This window comes from Berghia stephanieae, chromosome 15 (assembly GCF_034508935.2).
Source record: "Berghia stephanieae isolate SIO BIC M18660-M18661 chromosome 15, UCSD_Bste_1.3, whole genome shotgun sequence".
Lineage (NCBI taxonomy): Eukaryota > Metazoa > Mollusca > Gastropoda > Nudibranchia > Aeolidiidae > Berghia > Berghia stephanieae.
The window spans coordinates 20,776,535-20,789,053 of record NC_088374.1 but is presented as its reverse complement, the minus strand read 5'-3'; the positions used below and the strand labels follow the sequence as shown (position 1 = coordinate 20,789,053).

At 36.7% G+C, this 12,519-nt stretch overlaps 1 long non-coding RNA gene across 1 annotated transcript in view; it reads left to right on the top strand.

Annotated features, from left to right (window-relative positions):
* The first annotated feature begins 10,402 nt into the window (after positions 1 to 10,402).
* The window catches only part of LOC144960682 (uncharacterized), a 7,124-nt gene continuing 5,007 nt past the window's right edge, over positions 10,403 to 12,519 (top strand). The window contains exons 1-2 of the long non-coding RNA XR_013642917.1: positions 10,403 to 10,554; positions 12,432 to 12,519. The exon at positions 12,432 to 12,519 is cut by the window's right edge and continues 89 nt beyond it. This is a non-coding gene — a long non-coding RNA (uncharacterized LOC144960682). The remainder of the gene's footprint in view (positions 10,555 to 12,431) is intronic.

The window sequence follows — 12,519 nt, the reverse complement described above, 5'->3', positions numbered from 1 at the left end:
TAGATAATTGATAATGGGAACAGAGAGAAAGAGGAATAAAGGGAAGGAGAGAGAGAGAGAGAGAGAGAGAGAGAGAGAGAGAGAGAGAGAGAGAGAGAGAGAGAGAGAGAGAGAGAGAGAGAGAGAGAGAGAGAGATTAGAATCAAAGAGACGGCGAAGATGAAGATATCTATAAAATTATTGAACGAATAAATTTGTAAAGATTTTTCCTCACATGAGTATGAGACAAAATTTAATTCGTAAGATTTTTCTTTCCTTTGCTATGATTTGCATTATTCCCTTATAACGATTCTAAACTAATTTCTTCTTATACAAATTATAATTTCAAATATTTATTTCTTTCTAATAAAGAGTATAGACCGTCTCGATCTAGTCTTTTCTCTTTAAAAATTTGAAAGGTCGTCTTTTCATTATCAACGCAGTAATTTAGCATGACGGGGGAGAAAGTATTTGAATTTGTTCTATTTCACGGATATTTCAGGGGGATCCCTCTTTACAAAATGCTTTAAATCCTTTTCTTACTCATAAGAAGTAAACGGTGCGTTATCTTCATTTACCTTCTCGTATGATCAATCAATGAACTTAATTTAAAATTATTCTTATAATTTTGAAGATGCCACTCTCAGCCTCAGTTATGTGTCGTCTGCTAGCAAAAGACATATAAATATAACACTAACGCGCCTGCGTCATGATCCTCTATTCTTAAGGTCAACTGCAGCATAGTTCGGGAAAATCTGGGTCACGTTTGACGTCAAATGTTATTGTTTACATATGGGGCACCTAACTTTACTGCTCTTGAGAAATAAAACCCTATTTGGCTCAGCGATACTGTCTTTGCTACGTATCCAAAAGATACCGAGTTCGACAACCCGCTGCTTTGTGCAAGTCATCTTAACCACTCAGCCCCCCCCCCCCCCCCCCCCCCCCTACTAAAAACAAGTCCTTGTCATTAAACCAGCCGTTGCCATTATCCTTTTTAATTGAAAACTAATTCAAGTCGAAGCCCCAATTAGTATTTTAGATTCGGCTTACAGCAACGTGTACATATATACAGGTTGGATAACCAAAGGCAATGATAGGCTTGATGTATCATTGTCATAATGACCAATAATATTATAATATGATTTGGTTTGAGAATATTTTCATCGCTATAATGAGCCTTCGAAAATCCGGGTTATCAGCCCTCAAATAAGCATACGTGGATTTAGAATTTAAGAGATTGTATAGAGAACTATCGTGCTGAAAGCGACACTTAACATGTAGGAAGAGACATGACGCATGTTAGGCGATATTGCCATTTTTCCTACATAGACGACGCTTTTAACGACGACGCAGTTATTTTATAACTGAATACTGTGAGAGAATGTGAGTAAATAATTTTTTTCAAGGACTCAACAATGCTCCCGCCGCTTGGTGCAAGACTCGAACCCTTAACCTTTGTTTCCGAAGGCGACTGTCATATCAGTAGATGACTCCACAATGTACGAGTTTGAAAGATATTTTGCCATGACCCCACTACGCCTAGAGCTGCACATACAAGATGGAAGTCGGTTTGGACGAATTCAATCCCTCGTGGGGGCGGGGACGTTACCTCCTCTAAGCTTGGTGAGAAGTTGCCAGGCTTTGATACCAGTAAGAGGAGACACTGGGTGACGGCGAATCGGCTTCGGTCGAGGAGCTGCCTCACGGCCAGTGCGCTTCATCGGTGGGGTCTTTCTGACTGTCTAACATGTACCCGCTGTGGGCAAGAACCTGAGACGGCAGAGCATCTAGTCAAACGGTGTGTTGTGACGATGCTACCCGGCGGGTTTGCGACGGTGCACGAGTGCGGACCGGACTTTGCTGATTGGGTCGATCGTCATAACACAGTAGTGTGAGAACCATAAGAGGCTGCTGCCATGACCCACCGAAAATATTAATTAGATTTTATTAACTAGTTAACTGTCGTACTCTGGAAGAAAACGTATATTTAAATTTAGCCAGAAAACATGTCCTCCAAATACCGACTCATTTAAATGACCCTCATCTAGGCAAAAACTCTCAAACCTGGGACCTCGCGAGGTCTTCCATCGAGTTCCAGGTTTGAGAGATTTTGCCAGAATGAGGGTCTTTCAAAACGATCGATATTTGGAGGACAAGTTTTCTGACCAAATTTTTAAATAGCTACGTGTTTGTTTTTTTCAGAGTACGATAATTAAATGGTTAATACTTTGTTTTAGGATAGGCTGGCTGTCTCATGAGATGGAAAAGGTTAAAGAGAGGAGAGGGAGGTGGGTAGGAAGGGAATGTGTTCATGTTATGTTCTTTTGCATTGCAATACTGTAGAATTCATTTCTATTATTATTATTATTGTTGTTATTATTATTATTGTTATTATTATTATTATTATTATTATTATTATTATTATTATTATTATTATTATTATTATTATTATTATTATTATTATTATTATTATTATTATTATTATTTATTGTTATTATTATTATTATTATTATTATTATTATTATTATTATTATTATTATTATTATTATTATTATTATTATTATTATTGTTGTTATTATTATTATTATTATTATTATTATTATTATTATTATTATTATTATTATTATTATTATTATTATTATTATTATTATTAACATCATCATTATTATTATTATTATTATTATTATTATTATTATTATTATTATTATTATTATTATTATTATTATTATTATTATTATTATTATTATTATTATTAACATCATCATCATTATTATTATTATTATTATTATTATTATTATTATTATTATTATTATTATTATTATTATTAATAATATATCTATTTATGAGGTGTATTTTCGTTTCGTGCATTACGGTAAGTACCTATTGAAAAATAGTATTCTTGTGTATACTCTTCAACAGTCGTAACGTCACTTCCTTCCTAATGACGCATGCTAACTTAGTAACACTGGCTCTAAACTATCGGAACAATGGCGGACGCCCGTATGAAATATTTCTCCGGCGAGTATAAAGCGTATCCAGAGGAGAAAAAAAAACATAAATTTGATCATGTTTTGGACTTTTACACATTCTTATCACAAGGCATATGAAAAGTTCTAGCCAGCATGAAGAATAAAAAGTAATGATTTTCTTTGTTTAGAACCAAGATGGCCGCCGTTGCCGGGCGGCGTGAAATCAGACTACTGAATCCAATTAGAAGCACATAATCCAATACTTAAATTATTCGGATTTGAGAATAAACCCATAATTTTACTATGTCATTCGCCATACCCTTCGGAAGGAGCCCTGCGACATAACCGAGCTGTCTCTCGAATGGAACCCACAGGGCAAGAGAAAACGGTGTCGCCTAAAACGGACCTAGAGGAGGATCCTTCACCAAAGCTCGTGCGTCTCCAATCTTACATAGAGTGAGACAAAGGTCTGTGCCTAGGGCAGAACAAGATGGAAGAGTGTTGTTGAGGCCCTATGCTTCGCCAGGAGTAGGTACGTAAGTAAGTGTGCGGCTATGTGGTCTAGTGGTATGACACTCGCTTTCGGATCGGAAGGTCCTGGGTTCGAGCCTCGCTCGGCGCATAGTTGAGTCCTTGGAGAAGGTTCTTTACTCACATTTTCTCACCGTACTCAGGTGTAAAATGAGTACCTGGCCGTTAACAGCGTTGTCTCTGTCCCAAAAATTTGTAATATCGCCTGACAGGCGTCATGTCTCGTCCTACATGTTATGTGTTGCTGTTGGACAGGGACCCGTTGTAAAGCGCTTTGAGCACGTTTAGTGGATGTTGCTCTATATAAGAGCTCAAGTTTGTTTTGTTTTTGTTTTTTTGTTTTTTTTAAAGTATGATGCCTTAAGGGCAAAAATGGTACAAAACGCCCCTAAAGGTACAAATGGTGTGATATAAAAAACTGGTTCCAATCTCCTTAGAAGTGTAAAACCACTCTTCCGGAGGACTGGATTCATACCTTGTAGAATTGATCTTGTGGTTTCAGGGTGATAAAACCTGTATCTTATTTTCTAGTGTAAATAAATGCAGGTCGTTGAAAAAAATCATACATGATCCATCCACGCTCTATCACGCTCCATATATTAGGAATCTGCCTTTCTACACTCTGCTACTAAAATATCAACAGCTGCTCAAATACGGATGCGAAGAACAAAATGAAGAGACAAGAAAATGAAATCTTGCATAATATTTAATCTCGATCAATAGGTTATCATAATAAGAAAATAGAATGAGATTGTGACAGAAATAAATAGTACGAGTGACAGTATGAAAATGTTCAAAGCGGTGAATACAATCAAATGACAAAAACACAAAGTACACTTAGTCTATAATCAAAGATAAATGTATTAATACCATATTAACAATAAAGAAATTATAAACACTATAGGCGTGTACTACACAGTGAAATACAGGAGTATTCAAGAAGTGGAACCATTCGAGTTAAGCAATTCAGAGTTTGAAATGCTTATAACGACCAGCATATATATTGAGCTTTTATATAGCGCAATATCCACTTAACGTGCTCAAAGCGCTTTACAAGGGGTCCCTGGTCAACAGCAACATTTAACATGTAGGACGAGACATGACGCCTGTTAGGCGATATTACACTTTTTCGGACCAAGACAACGCTGTTAACGGCCAGGTACTCATTTTACACCTGAGTACGGTGAGAGAATGTGAGTAAAGAGCCTTTTCCAAGGACTCAACTATGCGTCGAGCGAGGCTCGAACCCAGGACCTTCCGATCCGAAAGCGAGTGTCATACCACTAGACCACATAGCCGCCTAATTATAGTTATACTAGAAAAGAAAATACCATCACTCCGAAACAAAAGATCAAATTAAATACACAAGGTATGTATTGAGCCCTGCGAAAGGGTGGTTTTACACGTCTAATGAGATTGGAACCAGTGTTTAGATATAACACTATTATTTCCTATTGGTTTTGGATAAATTGTGAACATCTTTTGCAATTTGTTTCTAATCATTGTTTGATACAATGCATAAAACCTTATTTGTAATTAGATATTTACATTTACACCAGTGTGTACTTATTTGCAGGTCAGATAACCCGCATTGATATGGGCTCATTGTTGTAATGGAAAATGCTCTAAGACCAACACTAAATATTGTCCATTACAACAATGTTAAATCAGACCCATTACCAGACCTGCTAATATGTGTACGTTGATTAACACATATAACATCCCGATTTTTTTGCCTGATTTTCAGGGCAAGATGATGTTAAAAGATCTGTTTTATTTCGTCATATCTCTGTGTATACAACCCAGCCGTGGTACGTTTTTGTGTAAAAGTAAAATGATAGATACATAGATGGACAAATAAATAAACATCTAAATGTATTAATTAATTAATTAATTTATTTATTTATTTATTTATTTATTTATTTATTTATTTATTTATTTATTTATTCATTTATTTATTTATAATAAAGTTATTCTTAGTTGATGATTAAATATACACAAATGAAATGTCAAAATTAACGCACATATTCACCTGTCTATAGAAGCATCGAGATTAGCGTCACTCGGCTCTTTGTTATTGTTTTACCCAGCCATTTTTATGACCACTTCTCATTAACTTGTATTAGTCACACTATAAACGTTTAAGGTTACTCAAAGGTTTGTGTGTTGATAGTCATATCCGATTGGCGAGTTTTTAAGAGATTGTTTTTTTTTACCAAACGCAATGCGTCAGTATCAAAATCATGAGGATTTGTTTGTCATTCTTATTCAGAAACTGATTATTATGCGTCTTTTAAAACGTTCTGTGACTATTTTGTGTAGTGTAAGAGGGTGAGGCAAAAATGAATGGGTCTAATCTCCACATGACTTCTTTTTATCATATGACATCATATCTAGCGCAGTTAGACTTGTACATTTACTCTCGATGCAAAAAAATTAAAATTTCAATTCCGTCAAATTTTGGCAAAATTATGGCAAAAATTGGCTGCCCCTATGTATGTCACTTATAGTTCTGTGTGGTGTTAGTTATATCAGGATGGCGAGTTTTTATGAAACTTTTTAAACCAAACCCAATGTGTCAAAATCAAAATCACGAGAAATGTTTTTTTCAGATTTCGTCAGAAACTGATCATACGAGACAGTTTGAACTGGAGGATAAGTGTTGAAATTGGCCAGGATAATACCGTGCAAGAACTTCTCAAACTCCTCTCAAGCACGATCGGACCTAGAAACTTCCATGTTATTCTAGGGGAGGGGGAAAGCAAATCAAGAAAGATAAGGAGCGGTGTACCACAAGGATAAATCATTGCACCCACACTGTTCAACATCTACATCAGTGATATGCCTATCAGCCAATCACTTCAACTGGGCTATGCAGACGACTGGGTATTGGCCCATCAATCAAAAGACTGGGAAGAAATAGAAAAGACACTCTGTGAGGAATCAACAAAGCTAAAGGTATAATTTGACAAATGGTATTCGACGATGAACACCACAAGATATGTGTCCACTTCATTTCATTTGAACAACATACAGGCCACGAAATCCCTTACCATTTTAATGGATAGAGATATCCTGCCAGCGAAAAGAAATCCAAAATACCTAGGTGTCGACCTCGACAGACAGCTTAACTACAAAAAGATTTTGAAGGAATAGCAAACAAAATTTCAAAAATAAACTGTCTTCTTAGAAAATTAGCGAGGACCACCGATGAACAACACAACAAGTCCTTAGAAAGTCAGCATTAGCACTCTGCTATAGCGTCGGACAATACTGTACCCCTGTTTGGACAAGAAGCCCCTTCACGAAAATTCTCGACATCAAACTCCAAGAATCCATGGAACTAATAACAGAATGCCGCAAACCAACACCAACCCCTTGACTACCAGCAATAAACACAAACACACCACCAGGACTCAGATGAGAAGAAGCATTTGGTCATTGATCGTTTATAAGAATGGTGCAAGGTTTTACAAATAGATTTAAAAGTGTCAATTCAGAATGCATGGGATCGACTCACTATTCAAGACAAGAAAAAAGAAATTGGATCATGGGGAAAATTCTACGCATCGGTCACAAAGTAAAATGACGGATCAAAAAATTACATCAAAATTGGACAATTACGGCCAAAATCTTCGATGTTGCATTTTGGGGGTAGAGAAATGAAAACAAAAGCGGAATTATAATTTGTAAATATATTATTTTGAAAAATTGCATACACAATTTGAATATTTAGCTTTGATTGTGGTAAGATTTCACACTTGTATCATTTATAGTCCGACGGCTGCAGGCTTCTCAACCTCTCAGGGGTTTTCTTCTCACACCTGCTGATATAATATAGCCTATGCAACTTTTTATCCAACAGGATGGTCCATCAGCTTTGAGTCCCATCCAGCATTGTACAATAAATATTTGACTCAAAATATCACCCTTACGTGCTCAGTCAGTGGCCCCTCAATATGGTACGAACGTCTCTTTGGTATGAGGATAGGGAAGAAAGGCCAAGAACCCATGGTAACCGTAAACAGCATTGGATGGTCGAGAGGACCGGAATTTAAAACTAAATTCACGGTAAAATAATATATAAACAAAGGACGCGTCGATTTGGTTTCATATAGTAATCTATTTATTCTCATTGATTTCTTGTTTTCATTATTATTGTTTCTCTAAATGTTGTTTTTGGCTGAAGAAAGGTTTTGAGTCCGAAACGTTCCGGGTTTGATATTTTTGTTTTGTTTTTTTGAAACTGTTATATTCATCTTTATTTCGTACTTTTCACAGTGAAATAATGTACGAATCTTACACTCATGCTCTTTGACATTCTAAACGTGTTCTCAACAGCTGCAAGAGCTTGGGAGTGCGCCTTGGAAACGAAGTTTGAATTCCAAACCGGAAGAGTGTACAAAATCTTTTATTCTACCCTTGTAATGAATTTATACTTCGTTATTTTTAAAGAATATAAAACGTAATCAAAAGCATTTAAAAGATAATTATTTTTAGTGAAATGTAAGTGTTGATAATGTGATGCCACAAATTATTTTTGTAAACTAGATGTCACTGCCCAAGGGAGAGAATTAAAATGACATACTATTCTTTTATTTCTTTGTATTTATTAAATGAGTTGCTTTTATCATGGCCATTATCACTACGAGCTTGCGAGTTTGTGTTATTGCACGAAATAAAATATACTGAGTTTAATAAATACAAAGAAATGAAAGAATACTTTTACTTTTATGGGACAGCGTGGCTTAGCGGTATGGTCTTTGCTTCGTACCCGAAAGGTACCGAGTTCGACTAACCGCCGCGTTGTGTGGCCTTGAGCAAGTCACCTAGCCTTAGCTCACTTTGCGACGCTGTACTGCGGCTGACGCCTGGGTTATTCCAGTCTTCCCTTGGAATAGACCATTAAGAAAAATGTCCCCTTAGGGAAGAATAAAGGGAATTTATTTATTATTTTATTATTATTATTACTCCAGCCCTCCAAGTAAGATTCTTAGAAATTTCATTTCCGACGAGCACATATTTGCAGATCTGATAACCCAATTTCTTATGGACTCATTGTTGTTATGGAAGTCTTAAAAATGACGCAAAATATCAGATTACAACAATGGTAAACTAGGCCCATAAGTGGGTACGGGTATCAGGCCTGCATATACATATACGTCGTTTCTGACGAATCGTATGGTAGACAAGTAGTACTTCAATTGGTAATAATTTGCAATTTTATCCATCTGCTTAAATGACAATTTGATCCCCCCCAAAAAAGAAAGAAAACCTTGGCAAACGATAATTCATAATTGCCAATCAGCTGTCTTTTACACCTTATTTCACGCCAATAAAATGTGCGAAAATATTCTGGAATTGTTGAATAACATTTTTATTCCAGGAAATTATATTTCACCATTACACCCAGAACAACTATCTAGATATAGATACAACTAAATTCACGGAATCAAAGAAAACCCACTCAAAATACACTATAACACTAATCTGCAAACACAAACACCGCCAAGTACACATTTTGCAGCCCGCATTCTCATATGTGACCCACCGTATCAAAGCGGTATTATGTCGGGATCCACTCGTAAGGGAATTTGAATTCATAGCCACAAATATCCAACTTGGGTTTAATTTCTGTACGTTATGTTGAAGTATAAAGATTATTTCTTGCATTGAAAAAACATCTGACCTGCAATTTCTCATCATTCTATCTCTAAATTCACGTTTTGGGGTCTGAATCATTCCAACATAATACCGTTTTGAGACGGAGGGTCACATATACGGGAACACCCTTCCAGAATCAAGCGTGGACACAACAGAAATATCTAGACACCTTCAACGGAAGATAATCAATCGAGTTCAGCCTAAACATCAACAATGGCTGCCACATTCAACAACTCTCTCAGCCTTCAAATACAAATACTCAGAATACGATTCAATAGTCTGATGTCACGCCGTCTGGCAACGGCGGCCATCTTGGTTCTAAACAAAAGAAATCATTACTTTTTATTTTTCATGCTAGTTAGAACGTTTCATATGTTTTGTGATCAGAATGTGTAAAAGTCAAAACATGATCAAATGTATGTGGTTTTTTTTCCTCTGGATACCCTTTATACTCGCCGGAGAAATATTTCATACGGGCATCCGCCATTGTTCCGATATATTTGAACCAGTGTTACTAAGTTTCCATGCGTCATTAGGAAGGAAGTGACGTTACGACTGTTGATGAGTATTGAGCCACTTCGATCACGTAACAACTATCAGTTTCAAAATAACCCCAAACTGAACGAATGACCTCAATGTGAGAGGCTATGTGGTCTTGTGGTATGACACTCGCTTACAGATAGGAATGTCCTGGGTTCGAGTTTGAGCCTCGCTCGGCGCATAGTTGAGTTTTTGGAAAAGGTACTTAACTCACATTCTCTCACCGTACTCAGGTGTACAATGAGTACCTACCGCCAGCAGCGTTTGTCTTTGTCGGAAAAAAATGTAATATCGCCTAAAATGTCTCGTTCTAAAAGTTACGTGTTGCTGTTGCTCAGGGGTCATTTTTAAGCGCTTTAAGCACGTTTAGTGGATATGGCACTAGATAAAAGCTTAAGTTTAACCCTCTCTTTACCAGCAATTTTCAGAATTTTCCCCAAAACTTCACACCGACCCACCGCAAAAACAGACATTTCTTACTCAAACAAAAAAAGCAACAAGCACATTCTATACATAATATTGTTCGACAAAATGAGCTCTATTACAAAATTTCACGTTTTTTTTTTATAGCTATAGAAAAAAGAAATGAAATCTGGATGAGAAAAGAGACGGTTTCATCGTAACAAATGTGACGATTTTCCAATAGGTGGCAAGGAGAGGGTTAACTAAAATCTATCTTTAATCTCTATATCTTCCTTGAAGGTTGACATCTACTCTCGAGATAACTACTCCATGTCCGTCAAGATTTTCATAGACAATCCAGGCGTTGATGACCCGGGATTATACACTTGTCACTTGGCATCTTTTGACATTATGAAGAACTACGAATTGACGGAATTAGATGCAAACCTTACCATAGCTATTGAGAGTAAGTTGTTCAATCAATCAACATTCAATCAGTCAGTAAATCAATCAATCAGTCAATCAATCAATCAATTAATCAGTCAACCAATCAATCAATCGGTCAATCAATCAATCAATCAGTCAATTAATCAGTCAATCAATCAATCAATCAATCGGTCAGTAAATCAATCAGTCAATCAATCAATAAATCGGTCAGTAAATCAATCAATCAGTCAATCAATCGGTCAATCAATCAATCGGCAAATCAATCGCTCATTATTTTATTTGTCACCATTAATTTAGAAACGGTCGAATGTATGTCTGAGTGAACATGGTTGTTCAGATACTTGGTTGTATGCTTAACTTCTAAGGGGGGTGACCCGATAGCTCAGTTGCTAGAGCCCTGGCCTTACACACAAATGAACCTTATTTAATGCTGGGTGCAATGAAGACTTTTGTTCTAAACCCCCTGTCCACTCAACAGTGATTGTGTAGCTGGTCCTATTACATCTGACAGGCAGTACTAAGAAATAGCGTCCCATCTAAAAGATCGCTTGCAATTAATTGCTATTGTCCATTTCACGCTATGAAAATCGTGTTAAACTCCGGCTCTATGGGCCTAACGGTTCTGATGGACTACTTATTTTTAACTTCTAGAATTTAACCCGTTAAATCAAAGCATGCCACTGAAAGCATGCAAGGTGGAAACTTTTAGTGATAATGTTTGGTTATGACTTGACAAGTTTCATAAGTCTATAGTAGTAGTATCGTTGGGCTACACTTCTATGTTCAAGGTATCAATCCAGGTTCGGAAATCATCATCACATTTGTTGATGGTTTCCAATCCCCCTTCCAGTTTTGTCTATGAATGATGGAATAGATGGAACGAAGCAAATGTAGGTCATTTTTTTAACAGATTATTGTGGACACTTTTCAATGTAAGTGTCGATTACAACACAGTGAATCCGTAGATACCTGATATCTTTTATGTTTTATCTTACTCTTAAAACGATTACAATTATAACTCACCTTCAAGCAATGAATAGGTTACATATTTACTCATTATGTGATATAACTATTTTAGTAGCAAATGTAGAGGCCGTTCATAGCGAAGTAAAAGAGCTGGGGTGAATGATTTTTATTCACAACCAGGATATATTGAGACTAGGGAAAATCCATGAAACGTGCTCAAAGCGCTTTTCAAAGGTTTACTAAACAACAGCAATACATGATCGGAATGACTAAAGAAAAAGATATCACTTTGAAACCAGAAGATCAATTACACAAAACGACGGGTTTTAATTTGGGACTTCAAATTTCTTACATCAGAGGATAAAGTGCAAGTATATTTGTTATTTTACAGGTTTAGACCTGTCTCTAAGTCTTGGTTAGCAGCAGCAGCTTCAAATGATGTTCTATCTAGGCCGCATTCATGTACGGTGGCGGACGCGCCCGGAAACTTTATCACAACGCAACGCTCAACTAGATGCTCTGCAGTTTCGGGCTTTTGACCACAACGGGCACGTGGTGGACAGATGGCAAGTCTCCACTGATGAAGGCAGCTCTTCATCCGAAGTCGATTTGCTTCCACTCTGTGTCTCCTCTTTCTGGTACAAAAGTCTGTCACTTTCTCTCTCAGTTTCGAGGAGTCTATGTCACAGTCTCCTCAAGGGATTGAATTCGTTCAAATCGACTTCCATCTCGTGTCCGAAGTCATGGAAGCTAAGAGGCTAAAAACTCTTCGCAAATGTTGAAAGAGAAAGAATATTGCAGCCATCCATAAAATATTGTTGAGTGGGGTGACTAAAGCCTGTTAGTTGGGCTTCACCGGAAGAGTAATTCTATATTTCCATTGAGATCGGACCCAGTTTTATAAAATCACGTTTTTGTTCCCAATTTCAGAGAATAATTTCGAGGTCCTCAATAACCTGCTGCAAGAAGTAATTTCTTTAAAAGAATTGGTGAAAGGTCAAGGAGACGAAACAAATAA